This window comes from Poecilia formosa, unplaced genomic scaffold, assembly GCF_000485575.1.
Source record: "Poecilia formosa unplaced genomic scaffold, Poecilia_formosa-5.1.2 Scaffold206, whole genome shotgun sequence".
Classification (NCBI taxonomy): domain Eukaryota; kingdom Metazoa; phylum Chordata; class Actinopteri; order Cyprinodontiformes; family Poeciliidae; genus Poecilia; species Poecilia formosa.
In genome coordinates this window covers 464,655-481,106 of record NW_006800145.1, presented here as the reverse complement: position 1 = coordinate 481,106, position 16,452 = coordinate 464,655, and the positions used below count along the sequence as shown (strand labels likewise).

The following is a 16,452-nucleotide window of genomic DNA, read 5'->3' as shown; positions in this document are numbered from 1 at the left end:
CACACACACGGCACCAGCCAAGATATATTTATTACTATATTACTGTAGTTCTGTGGTTATCTTAACAGAGTTATGATTTTTCTTCCGTGTGTTTATTTTGGTCGTATGAATTCACTGTAATGAATCTGAGCAGAACAGTGTTTTTATTCATTCGATTTTGTTTATTGAAAATGTAAAATGTTTAACTCTTGGTTGAACATTAGCTCACCTCTAACCTAAACCTTCTAGACTGATTATTGTTCTGTATAGTTACCGCAACCTGAAAACACAACCTGTCCGGTCTCACACAAGAGACTAAACCTTTTTTGTGCTTTCAAACTGCATCACATGGAGACTTAAGAAATGAGCTCCTGAGCGTACAAACCCACTGACCTGACCCCTGTCGCTCACAGTGCTTTCCCTCCAAACTGCCTTCTCCCTCCTCCTGAAGCTGCCTTTGTCTACGCAAAAGTCAATATATCTGACCAACTTGATGAGCTATGCACTGAGGTAAGTAACTTTCTTTCTGAATGCACAGTGGCTGCAGCAACCTTCTGAGCATTTACCAGGACCAACCATTACCCCAGAAAGGTTAGCAGCAGGAATAGGTTGTGTGCACATGCGCTTTCTGGTCCTACCATAACTGCTGCAAACCCATAAAGCTAATTTTGCACTAATCCTCTCGCATTTAAAATTGCACCAAAAGAGAGTGTGGAGTTGTAAAATGAACAGGAATTACCATTTTAAAAAAAGTACTTGATCAAGTGTTTATAAGTAATAAGAACATTGCAGTGTTTCTCTCATTGGTTTCCAAACAACCTGACCTAAGCTGCTGTTGCTAAGCTCCCTCTTTCCCTCCTCTGAGCGAGACGCACGTGACTCACAATGAATAGAAATCACAAATCCTCTGAGTGACGGGTGTTATTGTGATTCAGGATGTAAGGGCAACTATTTCAACCCTACATAAAACATAATAAAATAAAAGGGCACTGGCAATCATATAATACTGAGAAAACTGATACTGCATCCACTGGATTGGTTCCACCTGCAAGTGTAAATAAAGGCACCAGCTGCCCCACTTGTACATACTGTTAACGAAACCTTATATTGAGCCCAAGTCCAGAGGGGTGGTTAGTGATGTCATGCAAGGCGTCTGGTAAGTTATACTTTTAAAGGACAATCCAGACCAGCTGTCTGGACTCCCCGAGTAGAAAGCAGGGGTTTAAAGGGGCCCTGACCTAAGACTGTCTACCAACAAAACAATTCATATTGGAGAGTCATTTTCAGATAAAGTACACCAATCAGGACCATTCATTAAAAAACAAAACAAAATGTAAGAACCAGGCTCTCATTACTGCATTGTGCATTGACTCTGAAAAGGAGTATTTCCCATATTAAGCTGACATTTCCTCTTGGCAAATTTTAGCAAGGAAGGAATTGATGAAGGAACAGTTTTTGTCTAATCAATGTTTAACCAGGTGTGGAAATTAGCCCCTAGTACTTAAATCATGCAGGTAATGGGTAAATCTCATCAACCAACCAATGGCAGGAGTGAACTTGACATTTGAACAGTCCAGAAGTGTTCAGTTTCTACAACTGATCTGTTGGGGGCAGCATTGTGTCTAAACTGCTACTAAACTGCTGCAAATTCAGTTCAACTAAAAGGGGACATAATGTTCCTGGTGTAAAGTGGGTGATAGAAACCATAAACCTCCTCAAGCATGAACTTAAACTAAAGGCACACCTCTAATTTTTAATGGGAACTGGAAAATCTTGAACTATGTGATGTAATGTATTGTTTATACGTTATAAGGAACTTTATTGGGTGGCCAAAATGGGGATCAGAATCCAATCAGTCAAAATAGAAAACAAAATTGTTACATTTAAATGCATGGGTACAAAATGGAAGTGAAAAGAGACAAAATGGCAATGCATAAAAAAGAAATGGGGGTATGAAGTGGCAAAAGAACAACTATTATTTTTAGAGTACACTTTGTTTTACAAATATATAATAATAATATATATGTTTTTAATCTATCTATCTATTAGCTTACACACTTATGCGTAGTACATCTGGAGATACTCAGAGAGGCGGGGTACGCGGTATAATCGCATCTGAAATAAACAGTGTCTTCTCAGACTTGAGCATTTGAGTGGTAGATACAGGTTTTAATTTTCCATCCCTGATATAAGGTTAGATATCTCATACAATTAAGTGTTGCAAAATATAGGATAATGTAATATAGTTTACATTATTAATTAGACTTTGTAGCAAACTTGTTAAAAAGGGAAGTGTTAGGAGATTATTACGTTTTTTTTCTGTCACTCATGCAGCTTTTTTTTCTTGTAAAATTCTCAAATGTCAAAAAAATAAATAAATTGATATATGCAAGTTTTCTATATAAACTAAGAATTTATGTACCAAAGGGAATCTTTGAAAGAAAAAACTACTGGGGCGATTTTTGTTTTGTTTGTTTTTTATTTTTTGGTCTTGTTGGTGGGAAGTTAGTACTAGCTTTGTTTCTAATCTGAAAAAAATAAATAAATCTGTCAGTATTACAATTCCTTGTTCCTTTTAACGAAAACACAATCCTTCAAATTTAGAGCAACATGGGAAATGGCTTGTTAAGCTTCTAACCTGCTGCTGTTAATTAGGCCTTGGACAGCACCAATAAGGAACGTGAGAAAATACCTGCTTACAGCTTTATAACATAACTGGGCTTTTACTGTGGGTCTTAGCTTCTCGCAGCTTAAACCGGCGAAAGCAACAACCGAAGCTGATTGTCCAAGCGTAGGAGGATCGGCTTGGCGAGAAGCAGGAAGGGATGCTATTTGCTTTATGGCGATTACGTAACACCTCGCTTGCTTTCCTCTCAGCGGAATGCCAAGGATACTGTTTGTAAACAGAAAAGCCATGTGCGTATTCTCACGTGGCAGAAGGTTTTGAGTCGCTGCCCACGCTGTCTCACCCTTGAGGTAAACCCTGACATCAATACATGTTCACAGAGCCAGCAACGCTCCCTGCAGCCCAAGAACTCCTCAAACAAGGCCTTATCATGCTCGGCCCATAATTACGCTTTGGCTCAGATAGCGGCGCAGGACATCATGGAAGAGGAAGACCGTGGTGCACATTTACGATTGCATGTGGTGTAGCAATTACCGGCCACACTTTTGTATCTCTTATGAAAGACTGACTAACAAGCCTGCGACAGGCTAGGATCACAAGGTTTATCTGATATTTTGAAATATTCAAGAGCCTACAGTAAATTAACAAAAAAACAACAGCTGGACATCTTAAAGTAACCTCTAGTAGATTAGGTAAGTTGGTAAAACTAAGGCAAATTTTTACATGAACTCTTCAGCCGTGTCTGATGCATAAGGTGGTCAGTTTTAAAAAGGAAATGGCCTTTTCTTTTCCTTAGCAGAAGCTTGGAAAGTTTAAGTCCTGTGCAATGTTTATTTTAAATTATGTGCAAAATGTCTAAATAATGTGTCTGAGAGTGATTCTTTTGCACTTGCACGAGACTGAGTTTTCCTTTTATTCTCTTGAAGTCCATAGAAAACAAACCCTCCATTGGCAGACAACAGAAATCAATATTGCAGCAATCAATACAACTCTTTGTACTCGCCATTTTGTCTTGCCATCTATAAACAGTGCATTCTAAAATGTCTAACCCAACAACACTGAGCATGCTTCTGTGTCGCTTCTGCTGCAGCCACCCCCTAGGTTGGAAAAATGATACTTGGGCTGGACGGAACAGGGTCAAAGGTGAGGGCATGGGCAACGGCTTGGGTATTGTAGCCAAACAGCATTGTTGTACTGCACTATGGCAACTGGACATTCTCCCCAAAGGTGATATTGTCTTTGCCCTAGGAGTGACTTAAAGGGGCTTACTGCCATGACGAAGAAACTATCCAACTGCGCAGCTTTATCTGTAGGTGCAGATAGATGAGATGAGCTCTGCGCATGTGATTGATCTATGTGGCCCATCCCCACTCAGCCCCCTGTAACCCTATTAATGCTGCTGCCCTTTCAGCTATTTATGTCAAAGCAGGCGTGCAGAGACCAATGAAAATTCCTCTTGCAAAAAGCCCTGCTGTAATGTTCTTTAGGTCATAATTGGCATTTGCAAGCTGTTCATTCAGTGCCACCGAAGACGAGAAAATTAACACTTGCTAATGTCTGAGAGCAGTTTAATTCCAACAATGTGACTTATAAAATCCACTGCTGGACACTTTTAATGGACGTCATTGCCAATATTGTTAAAGGGGGAAGGGGAGTACTGTTATTTATGCAAGTATGTACATGCACAGATCCATCACCTGAAGTTATGTAGTCACAACACAGTTAAATACTACCATATATAACAAGCTTAGGCACATGTGTTGACACTGCATGCTCAGTGACCGTGTTTGCTAAGTGGATTCGGTGATTTCACCACAAGGAAATTTGTTGCACTACATCTTTGTAGTGATTAGAGACAGGTACTTGCTCACAAAATGATTTTTGTGGTAAAAGATACATTGTTTGCTTTGATAACCACAGGGTGAAAAAAGATTTATGAGGTTGAGGGAACATTAGGAGGATAGTGGTAATAAACCATCATCAACTGCTCTCATAAAAGCTTGGAAACAAAAAGCAGCTGACTTTGTTTTGAACTCAATGCCCTTCTTTCTTCTTCAGTGCCCTCTGTATCCATCCACCTCCAAGTGTGTCACAGAGATCTTCTATGTCAAGCACTTTGCTGCTCCCGTTGGCAGCACACTGTTGGGTTACAATGAAGGTCAACCACCTTACAGACAGGTTTTTATATTGTTGTGACCTGGGGCTGAACTGCAGCTGTATTACAACTGCAAGCAGTAGAATACACAAGCCCGATACACAAACCCTGTAGGAGATCAGTTTTATTCAAATGTACCATTTAGATGTTAATCTTCAAGAAGCTGTTAGTGAATTCGAGGAAAAACTAACAACCAATTAGATATTTGCTGACAATGGTTAAAACATTACCATAGTTTTAAACAAACCATCTTGTGCAGTCTAGTGACACCATTGCATAATTATACATAGTTTATCTGTTTATTCATGAGGTATATCCCGGATGAGTGAAATAGGTGTAGGATTAATACGCATTTGAGTCCTCATTTTTCAACTGGAAATAAATTTTACTTCAGGCCTACTTTTTATATTGTAGAATCTATTATGAAGTTTCAGACTCTAATTTTGTACCCAAGGATTTCTTCCATTTGTAGACTGACTGGCATGGATTCTTTATATTACAAAACAAAAAATATGGTTAGATTTACAAAAGATTTCATTTATTATTTATACAGATATATAGTCACAAGAATAGTAGAATTGAATGCATATTTTAATTTTAATTGTATATTTTCGGAATATGCATTACACCCTATTTCCATTACAGTCAGTTATCACTCATAAAATGCTGCAGACTGTTATCTGTAGTCAAACTAAAATAACTATTATTTTAAGAAGTTTTAAGAAGGAAATAGCCTTTTCCTTCTGTCACCCCCGTAAATAGGAGGTGACAGAAAATTATTTTGACTCATCCTTTGTCAAAGAGGATATGAAATGTTGGGTGTGCTGTGGTGGCGCAGGGGTTAAGCACAGTCCACATATGGAGGCCTCAGTCCTCAATGTGGCTGTTGCAGGTTCAATTCCTGGCCTGGCAACCTTTGCCATATGCCTTCCCCCTTCTCTTATGACCCACTTTCCTGTCAACTAACTATCAAATAAAGGCCACTAGAGCCAATAAAACCTTAAAAAAAGAGGATATGAAATGTTTCCCTGACAGGGAACTAATGGCCAGCATGAAACATGCCACAGCAGTCAGTTTTAACTTTGATCAGAAATAGTGAGATGATTTATAAAAATGACAAAGGGATTTTTCTCAGCATGAAGAACTGGTTCTCTGGGTCAGTTTGTCCCTTCAGGAAATTCAGACCCTCATTTTGTACCCAAGCACTTCTTTCAACTTACATTTGTACCCATAAACAAATGAAATAATACAAATAATTGTGTTGTTGTAGTGTAATATTTATATTGACAAAACCTCATACGTAAAAAAAAAAAAAAAAGTAAGGGCTGTCCCACTCTTCAGGGCTTAAACAATGACACTTACGATAACATAATGTAGCAAATTGTGGACATGGTATTGCTACCACATTATATATTTTAAGGTTTTCAAAATATATTCCTTCAGCAGTGCAATAACAAGATATTAATTGTTCTAAGATGAAAAGAATGATAGTAATATTATTCAAACTTTTTCCATTATGCTGAGATAGAGCAATATCTTCTTTCTGGGTTAGCATCGCTATGCTTCCACACATTTGAACTGATCAGAAAATGTAGATAATTGGTTCGCTGATTCCTATTTCAAACATATTTTTATACAATGAAAGCAGTTCCTCTTTTAATGGGGCATAGGGGAAAATGTCCTGAGAACAGTATCCCTGTTGTAATATTTACCTGCTTTTAATGCATAAGAGTATGCTTTCATGAGCAGTCCGAAAATGTTATTTCTAGTGTTGTTACTGGTTATTGTTCTCCTGAGACAAGTGTTTTTTAAGTAAAACCTCTGCTTCAAAATTAACATTTGTGTTCTGCTTCAGTTAATGGTGTTGTAAGATTGGGTTTCATTTGATTCAGCGCTGTCTGACCTTCTCTTACTGCCTTCCACCACCACCACAGTTCTCTGTTTTTGCCTCTCCTTGGGATTTGCCTTTGTGTCTCTGTGTGTGTATGTGTGTGTGCGTGTGTCATTCAGTGGTGAAAGCAACGAAAGCTGATTCACAGAGATACACACAAAGCCAGGAGCTATTTCTGCTCTGCTGCTGTGCAGGCGCTATCCCCCCCTGTGCTGGACGAGTCCAGGTTGGACTTTTACTCTACCATTTACAATCCCACAGGAGATGCAAAGCAGCAGATTTGACACAAAAAGATTTTAGATAGACTAAATAATAAAATATTGTTTGTCTGTAATAGCCATTAATTACACATAAATATTATTATTTTCTTAATTTTCAAAACATAGTGATTGAATAGCAGATCTATACTAAAAACTCATATAGATGAACATGCATCTATTTCAAACGAGTTAGACCAGAGAGTGGTTTTATGACGAAAAGGAAGAGGCACAGTGGTATTTAAATTATGCCTGAAGAAAAACTCCTGAACAAACTGTACAGCATTGTCTATGATCCATTTAAAATAAGCACGGCAAGGAAACAAGATAGCAGCCTTCACATTCAGCTGGCAAAACCACAAAGAAAATTGTCAGCCATGTTGAAGTAGCTTTATCTAATATCCCCTCCTTATTATGTTGGCTCTTGCTTTTTTTTTTTTTTTTTTTTTTTTTTTACGGTGAGGGACATCTGCTCTGTCTCACCTGACCACAAAATGAAAGAAAAATACTCCGAAGGTTACAGAGACAGCGGGGTCAAAAGAGGAGTAACAAACTGAGCACGTTCTTACCTTCTGTTTATGTCCCTCCACTTTGTAGAAATTCCAGCAAATTGTCTGGATCGCCTCTTTAACAAATCCTAAAGGGCAGCCATCTTGCCTCCTTCTGTTCTATGAAACAGTCTATGCTCCACATCAATATTCATGGAAACCAGTCTGACGTTGGCTCTCATCATCAGGAGAAGCCCGGGTGTCGCTGTTTTGCCGGCTGGAGGAGCACACTTGTGTGTCAGTCGAGTGTAAGGCAGTTATGGTAAATATAAAAGCGGACAAGATCTTCCTGTAGCTCTGGGAGAAAAGCCCGGCTGTGGCAACAACCTCTGAAAAGAGAAAAAAAATAATAATTCACAAAAACACTTTCCTGCTGAGTCCTTCTCACACAAAGATACAGGTTTTCTTTCCTCCCCTCAGCTCCCTCTTTTTTTTTCTTCCTTCCTCAGCCGTACACAATAGTGAACACTTTGATGGCTGCCCTGAAGCACTGGAGTGGATTTCTGGATTACAAGACTCCACCCCCACAACCAGTGCACTTTTTGTTCAATATGCATGGGTCCAACTGTCTGACTGTGGCAGAGCAGAAGCTGCCTCCACCCCTTCCTTTTCTCATACAGGAAGCCAAGTGACTCAGGGTTTTTTCCCTCCCTTTCTCATTGCCTATCTTGAGGTTTTGTTTTTTTTGTGTTTTTTTTCAGTTAGAGGTTAAAGGACTTTCCATTTTGTATAAAAGAACGGCTTCACAGTTACGATCAAAAACAGCCGGTTTGGACTTATTTCAGGCGGCTGTGTCTTATTTTGGAACACTGCTGGCTCATATTTAGACAAACTCTGCAGCTTGTGCACAGGAAGCACAGTTTGCCTCATACCTCTGCCAAAAATCTTCCTCCCCCTGTTGACACTGGCCACGTGGGCTTAAGAGAGATCTCTATCTCCTGCAAGCATGCATGAACTTTAACTATATTTTTATATATAGAGAGAGAGAGATGTGTCATGTTTCACACAGAGCTCAAGGGTTTCATGTAGTAGATCAAACACCCAAAAAGAGTTGGATAACACTTTCATTTTACCATTAAATTCCTTTTCAACTAACAGGTGTCCCTTCTCTGAAAATAATCTGCTTTTTGCTGAGCTTCAGGCTTAAAACGGAGACCCCACCTCCTTCCCAGAAGCCCCTGCCAGGCTGTAGTGACATTTGTTGACTCAATACTTTCAGAGCAGAAAAGTAGATTTGTTTTTACACAGAATGGGGGAGGGGGAGAGGCAGAGAGGAAGGAGGAGTCAAATCTGGACTCCAGCACAGATCCTGCACAGATGGAATAAACCCTTCCTCTTTGGAGAGCTACTTATTACTTCTAAAAAGGCAATGTGGTTGTGCAGATGACCAGATATCTGCTTTATGCTATAGTGAGAATAGTTCACTAAATAATCACAACTTTAAAACGGGACAGAAATGTCTAAGCAGAAAGTAAATGCCAAGGAAATTGGAGGTACAACTGAAACTAAACATTTACAAGCATTTCAAAAACCTTTTTTTCTCACTGTCTGACATTAAATCAGACTAAACATTTCCTTTTTTTTGTGTGTAAGTTAGGAATAGTAAAATCCTTGTGTGTTGGAAAGTGTGATGAAATGACAGAATATATTCAAACTACCACTGCCACAATCTATAAACTGATAACTGTGATGCATTTGCATAAAATAGTCATGATTTCCATGCTGTCACATTTGGATTAGACAGCAAGATAGAATTTTTTGTTTTGTTTTTAAATAAAATTAAGTGTTTAGAGTTAGAAAAAAAAACTTGAGGTAACTGCTTGATATAAGTTGGCGAGGCAGAGAAAACTTATCAGAATATGGTTAAAATAGCACTTTGTACTAAGTTATGCAACATTAAGTTTACTGTTTAAGAGCTATGCTTTCAAACAACGACTCAAAGCATAAAGCCAAATTAATTGGAAAGTGATATCGGGATAACAAATTCAACTTGGCAATTAAAAGCTCTGATCTTAGTCATATAGACATTTTGTAGGCAGAGAAACAGCAGAACGTTTCACTGGATTTAGAATCAGACAGAGAGAGAAAAGGTTCTGTCTTTTCAGACAGGATATGTAAACATCTGGTTTCAACTCTATAATAAATGTGTCTTGGACTTCGAGATGTTCTTATGCCATGTATGACCTACGGCTTCTATTAGATAAGACCACTGACACCAAATTTAAGATCACTTGTAAATATGTTAATAGCAAATAAATGAAGAGCAGTCCCTTCCCTGCCAAAACTATATCTGCTCTGTGAGTGTACCTCTAATTAGTGCTGCAGGTCGGTCAGTGGTTGTTTGGACGGGTAAATTTCCTTCCATCTTGTTTTCCTCAGGTTCCCGCTGAAAAACAGTCAGTTCAGTCAGCATATATGAAGAATAGTAATCCATATTAAAATCAAACAGAGTAGTTCTACGCATCTTGCAATAAAGGAAGTCACACACATTAATGTGTCAACTAATTTTTTTCATAAACCACATAAGTCTTTCTTATCAACCAGACAAGCGTGGCTATAAAAATGCCCTACAAAAATGCCAGCAAATGAATTAATGTACGTATTTTTGACTTATGCATTTAAAACAATACACCTAATGTTCAATATATTGTGGATGTCAAATTCCTCACTTCAGTCATAAGCACAACGGCAAAAAAATGGAAACAATCTAATAGTTTATCTATTAAAGTTTTATATTGCTTACTGTTACATTTCTATGTAACATATATGTATGTATAAATTGTATCTATTAACTGCAATGTATCAAAATGACAAGTGGAAGGCACTTAAAATTCCATTCTGTCTTTTTGTGTTAATGCGATTTTGATAAAAACTATTTAAAACTCATCACAATGTTGTTGGTATTGAACAAACACTGCTGAACAAATAAAGTGCAGGGAGTTTGGAAACATAAATGGAACATTTATTGATGCTTTCATTGATCCAGAGCAACAGCAGAAAAAATTATTTGAGCACTAAACCAGTCCAAACCAACAGAACCATTGTGTTGGTTTTTGAAGTTATCCAAACTCATCACTGGTTTATTTACAGGAGGACATTTTTTTCCACAATAATGACTTTTTGCCCATTCCTTGTACTGCATCTCAGTTTTTCTAGTTTAAAGGTTAATTCATTGAGATATACATCTTCTGAAGTTTAATGTTCTTGAATAGACAGGAGAAAAATGATCTCCAACTGTATGAAGTCTGCACATCAGGGCAAGCACATAATGCATTATCCCATCAGAAGTTGCCTAAGATTATTTGCTAAAAGTTTCCTCACATCTATTCAGAGGAAAATGCAATACAGTCTGTGTCTGAGCCTGACTTGATAGAGAGCATTTAGCAGCTTAAGAAAAAAACCACTAAAACTTTGGCTTTTGTATTAGCTCATCAGCTGCACGCCTCACATTTACTGTCATCTTATACACTCAAATTTTAGACCCAATTCCTCTTTAAAAAATGCAAAAGACAATCAGTGACTTGCATAAAAATCACACAGGACCTTTCAGACTGTGGCCTAGGGGCTTCTTTTGACAGTAAGTTGTGCAAAAAAAGTTGTTTTTGTCAATAATCAAAAAGGTAAACTGAGATAAAATAGTTTAAGTACCTCTATTTCACAGGCAATTAATCTCTGCTCATATTACCACTTTTATTGGCCAGCTGAGTTAAGTACCAGCAAACTCACTTGATTTTGCACACTATGGAAATTTTTAAACAGTAATTTCTTTGCGCAGCATAGAGCTGTAGTGTTGCCACAGCATGGCCTCTGGTTTATCAGCTCCAGCCAGACCAATTAGCACAGTCTTAAGTTAGTTAGCAGTACTGTAGTTAGCAAAAGCTTTCAAGGCACATCAAGTATCAAAGATAAATTGTCATTCTGCAAAGTTTTGGCATTAATAACTGAGTTTTTATGACAGAAAATCAGTGTGCTTGGTCATGTTTCACTTAAGGTTTCTTGTGTTCTGCATAGAACATTGGTTGCATGCCAGGTAGATTCATTGCTACATAGTTGTTTTTCCATGAATGAATGAGATGACACAGAGCCAGACAGAGGAGCTACGCACAGTTTCTTTTATACACACTGGCATGGGCATTTCACGAAGTTACCTGTATGTGAGCACCACAGGTGGTGGAAAAGGAGAGCTGGTTCAGAGCTTCAGATGCTTAAAAATTATAAGAAGCAAAACACGTCTCTCGTGTTTAGTGACGCAGCTGCTGTGACATCTGCTCCAAACACACTGCTGTTGTGTACAGACTGTTCAGTCTCTTGCGCAAGCCCCGCCCACAGCACACTCACAGACCTGTTGTTATTAACGATGGTGGAGAGAATTAATGCTAGAAAGCTGATTAGACTGGACCACAGCTGATGATGGATCCAATGATTTTAGCTTCGTAAAATTTACTAACCTTGCTGCTATCCTTTGCCTAAAATGAATTAGATAACTCTGTTTTATTCTTGATTCCAAAATGATTGTGGACTGGGGGGAAAAAAAGAGACAAAGCTTTTAAGTATTTATAATATATATCTTAGCTAAAATAAATACAGATTGGAATACTAGTTAGACAGCGAGGGCTCCGGGTCATTTCGTCTCTGGGCCAGTTTGCATGCCCATTTTGTCAGCATGCACTTCATACAGAAAATGAACAGCTGCACATTACTTTTGTATATTTTCTGTGTAGTTTAAACTATAAATATAAATATTTACACATTTTCATCTGCTGTGTAGAAAGACACAAAACCATATTTTCTCATTGCATGCATTTCTCACTATCAGACTAAGCTTTTTCTGCTTTCAAAAAAAATAAACATTATTTATTTTGATAAGCTAAGTACTAGAAATTAAACTATGTAAAATTATCTTTTAAACTGTATGACTTGACTCAAATGTCTTGGTTACCGTTCCACAAGCTTCTCGCAAAAGTTTTGTTAAAATTTTGTCCCATTCCTCTGAACAATCTGGGGAAATATTGGTCTTAAATCACTTCCAAAACGTTCTATTCTTTCAGCCCATGTCAGTACGCGACTCTAACAGTGTTGGCGTTAGTGGGATTAATAGAGGGAGAGAGACACTCTCTTTCACACCAAAACTTGTTAATTGGGGTGTTCCCTTACAAATACATCAAATGGCGTGCCTTCATTTTCTCAAATGCTTTAAATTAACCAATCAGTAGCTTACAAAGAACTGAGACCCTTATCTGGACTTTCTCATATTGCTAAATGAGATGGTAAACTCGACTCCTTTTCAGGTTTCTGTTCCCAGTGGAGCCCCTTTTATAGATTTCTTTGTCATTTCACATCATACAACTTGATCTGCCAAGTTGTTATGCTAACAGTTCATGCAGCGGGGGTTGAAGGACAAAGCGGTGTGGCCTACAACTCATAACGCTCAGCTGTTTAACACACCAGGGTTTTATCTGTGACACAATCCTCATATATAGAAAAGTTGTTCCATGTCACCCTCAACATCATATTTTCTGCATTAGCTTCTGCTAATCAAAGATATTTCTGATGTAGGACAGACAGTGGAGAATGATACCATCTCTCCACTCTGTGTACAGCAGTAAACTTGTGTCCCGACAGCCTTCTTTTTTGATTTGTGTCGGTGTGTGTAAATGTTCAACTTTAAAGTAATTAAAGAAAATTGAATCTTTAATCTTGTATTTTCCTCTTTTTGCTCTTTTACAAAAGAAAAGAAAATCCTGCAGGCCACTGAATGAAGGTACAACACTAGAAACTGCAGTTTTCTCTTCATCACTGTTTGCGTTGGCAGAAGCATTGAGGCAGAAAAGCTTCTAGCTGGGCTTCTTGTTAGGCTTTCTCCTCCAACAGCTACTGTAATTTGTAAATCTTGCCATTGCTCTCCGCCTGTCGCATTTCAAAGGAATGCAGGCGTGTGCCGTCACCTCATGTGTAAACACAGAGCCCTGACCTCAGTCTGACCCAGGGCAATCAAAATTTAGGCACACTTGTCACTTGACTGCTTTCTCACCTAAAATGCTCAAAAAGCGTCAGCTGTTTTCACTTTCTTTTACAGATTAAGATTTGGGCTTTTGATTAGGAATCTGTGTGTTAAAAAAATATTTGTAATTGTAATAGTATTCCGTAACTACTGAATAAGCTTCTTTTTTTCTTTTCACATAACAACAGATGTTAGACTATTGACAAAAATTGATTTGTATTGTGCTACATTTACTTTTTAGTGCAACATAAACATGGTACATGGTATTTGCATCTAAGCGAGACAAAACATTTTCCAACCATAAAATAAAAATTTCGTATTATGAAAAGTACATGAGAAGTTTCAAACTACACCTTTATGACCTGGATGTGAGATACCATTATGTAGTTGTTCCTTATTTGATGCTAATCATTTGGCCCTAATGAGGTGGGGGACTTTCACTAACGACAGATTTGTGATGAATCCATTGATTTACAACTGCCTCCACCTCGGCCTCTGAGTAGGAGGACTTTTTGAGGTCTGACTGAAAGCTAGCGGAGCTAATCATGAAGCCGAGAAAAGTGTCACCTCTTACAATCACTCATGGCTCAGCACACATCTCACCTGGGGCAATCTACACATACAGCGGTTTATGTGGGGGGTAATAACTAGGTATAATCTGCTTGAGCCAATACACAAAATTAGTGGCCCCAAGCCCACCCCCTACCTCACCAACTAGATGCTGCTCCTCCTCCTGTAGTTATCTACAAAGACAAGGGAGAGTTGTTAGTGTGGGTCTCACATAGCCCAGTTGTTTAGACCTCAGCGGGGGTTCTGGTGACAGGGTAGATGGGGGGGAGGATGGGGGAGGGAGAGATGCAATACACACACAAGCAGAGTGAATACAAATCAACTAATGTCCAGCATTCCTGTGGTAAAAGCCTAACAATTTGAAATTATAGGTGTTGTCATGCCCTCTGTGTAATTTCTTTGTTCAATATTTGTGCCGTTTTACAATCTCTTTTTGTGAGGACGTCTGAGAGCAATTTCAGTAATTAACTCCCTTTCGCACAGCAGGGTTGGGAACTGATCACGTCCAACTGGTGAGCTTCAAAAAAAGGAAACCACTTCATAAGATGTGAAGATGCTTCATAAGACGCTTGGAGCGGTTCAGTCCTCCTCCAGCAACGCTCCAAGCTGAAGTCTCTGTGTCGTCATTCAACTCTTACACACATTTTATATTAAGAGTGTGCACATTCAAATGATTACTCTAGGACTATTGCAAAGTTTCACTACGTAGATGAAAAAGATTAAACATATGATACCTGGAAGTGCTCTGCATCTGTACTGATCACAGTCTTGTAATGATCAACACTAAATTAACAGAATAAAAACAGATTTTTAAAAAAAGTCACAATTTCAATTCTGCTAACATTGACACTCACTACAACATGCACAGTCATAAATTGGAGCTGGAGGAAAAAAACGCCCCCTGCTGGCTAAGTAACCAATCAATCTCTTTCTGAAGAAAACTCTGTTTTTAAACCAGACTTGATGCAGTTTTCTTTCTATTGTAGCTCTGGCTGTATGTTTAGGGTCATTGTTCTGTTGAAGGTGAACCTCTGCCTCAGTCTCAGGTCTCTGGAGGAATACATTTTTATTTAATTAGCCATTACTCTGATGAATCACCATGTCTGACCTGTCACTTTAGCTGGAGCCATGTTTTAGTAGGCTTGTAGTTGTGCCGTACTCTTAAAATTTTCAGATGACGGACTCTCCCTGAATTGACCAAAACTTGTTTTGTTTTTTTTTGTTTTTTGTTTTGTTTTAACATAACCCTGTTTTCAGCTTGTCCACAACTTTATCTCTGACCTGTCTGCTGTGTGCCTGAGTCTTCATGATGCTGTTTGCTCACTAATGTTCTCTACGAAACTCCTGAGACTTTCTCGGTATTCATTGCCCTGGATTTTATTCAGGGGTAAATGGGACTGAACACAGATATATGTGACACTTTTCAGATTTTTATGTGTGAAAGATTTAGAAAACCATGTGTCAGTTTTATTTCATTTCACAAGTATTTTCTATTTATTCTGTCACACAAAATAAATAAAATACCACAACATTTCAGTTAAAATGTGAAAAATTAAGGGCTGTGAATATTTTTGTAACCTACCACATATTGGTTTAGTTTTGCACATAGTTTTTTTGTCTTGTATGACCTCAGATAGTTGATAGTATTTGCTCTTCCTTTGCTTGAAGTACTTTATTAATATGTATTCTGGCTTTGTGAGTCCACCACTGAAACAGAAAATAAAACACACTGTTGTGTATTGTTCTTTTTGTATTGGATAAAGGAGATTTTAAATTATTTTTTTTATTATGTATTTTAATAACCAACACTTTGACATTATTCACTTTGACACAGATAGCTTCGAGACTTACTCGTTGAGTCTGGAAATCAATGTTGGTGTATCATTTTGCAGCAGTGGCGACGGCTGCAGCAAACAGCTCTGCCACCACAGATGTGACGTGTGTCTCTGTGAATGAACAAACATGAGACAAAGTTCCTCCATGTGCAGACATCTGGTATGCAGCATTTGTGACTGTTCATCTTAAACAACACAACAGAAGCCTTGGTTGGTTGAAACAACATCCCGATTCACCATCGTTACACAGGTGGCTTCTGGACCCCCACCCTCCCACCCCATCTGCCTGCCAACTGTCCCAGTATTGCAGTACTGTTGCAGCAGCTAAGATACACCACACAACTGTATCTCTCAATGTGACACAGCTACTGAGACAGCAGCTTCAAAGAGTCTTCATGGTTTTGAAAGTTTTCTCTTATTCTCAGGAATAAGAGATAATATACTGAAGGAAGCTTAAATATAAAGCTTATTAGCACATTCGGGATGTAAGTCAAATGACAATTTTATTTCCCAAACATGTATCAGTAAATATATTTTCCAATTGCATATATGTAGTCAATTCTGAAACATAAGTCTATTTTGCAGTTTTT

General features: G+C 38.3%; 1 protein-coding gene across 2 annotated transcripts in view; it reads right to left on the bottom strand.

Moving 5' to 3' along the window:
• The window catches only part of LOC103148478 (methylcytosine dioxygenase TET2-like), a 29,996-nt gene extending 20,218 nt beyond the window's left edge, over window positions 1-9,778 (bottom strand). Inside the window, exons 1-2 of one of the 2 annotated variants that reach the window (XM_016679273.1) lie at window positions 9,764-9,778; window positions 7,478-7,785 (exon numbers count right to left, since the gene is read on the bottom strand). The gene's annotated coding sequence lies outside the window, so the exon portion shown is untranslated. Of the gene's footprint in view, window positions 1-7,477; window positions 7,958-9,763 lie in introns of those variants that run through there. The other variant, XM_016679272.1, reaches the window with a different exon arrangement.
• Window positions 9,779-16,452: the final 6,674 nt, after the last annotated feature.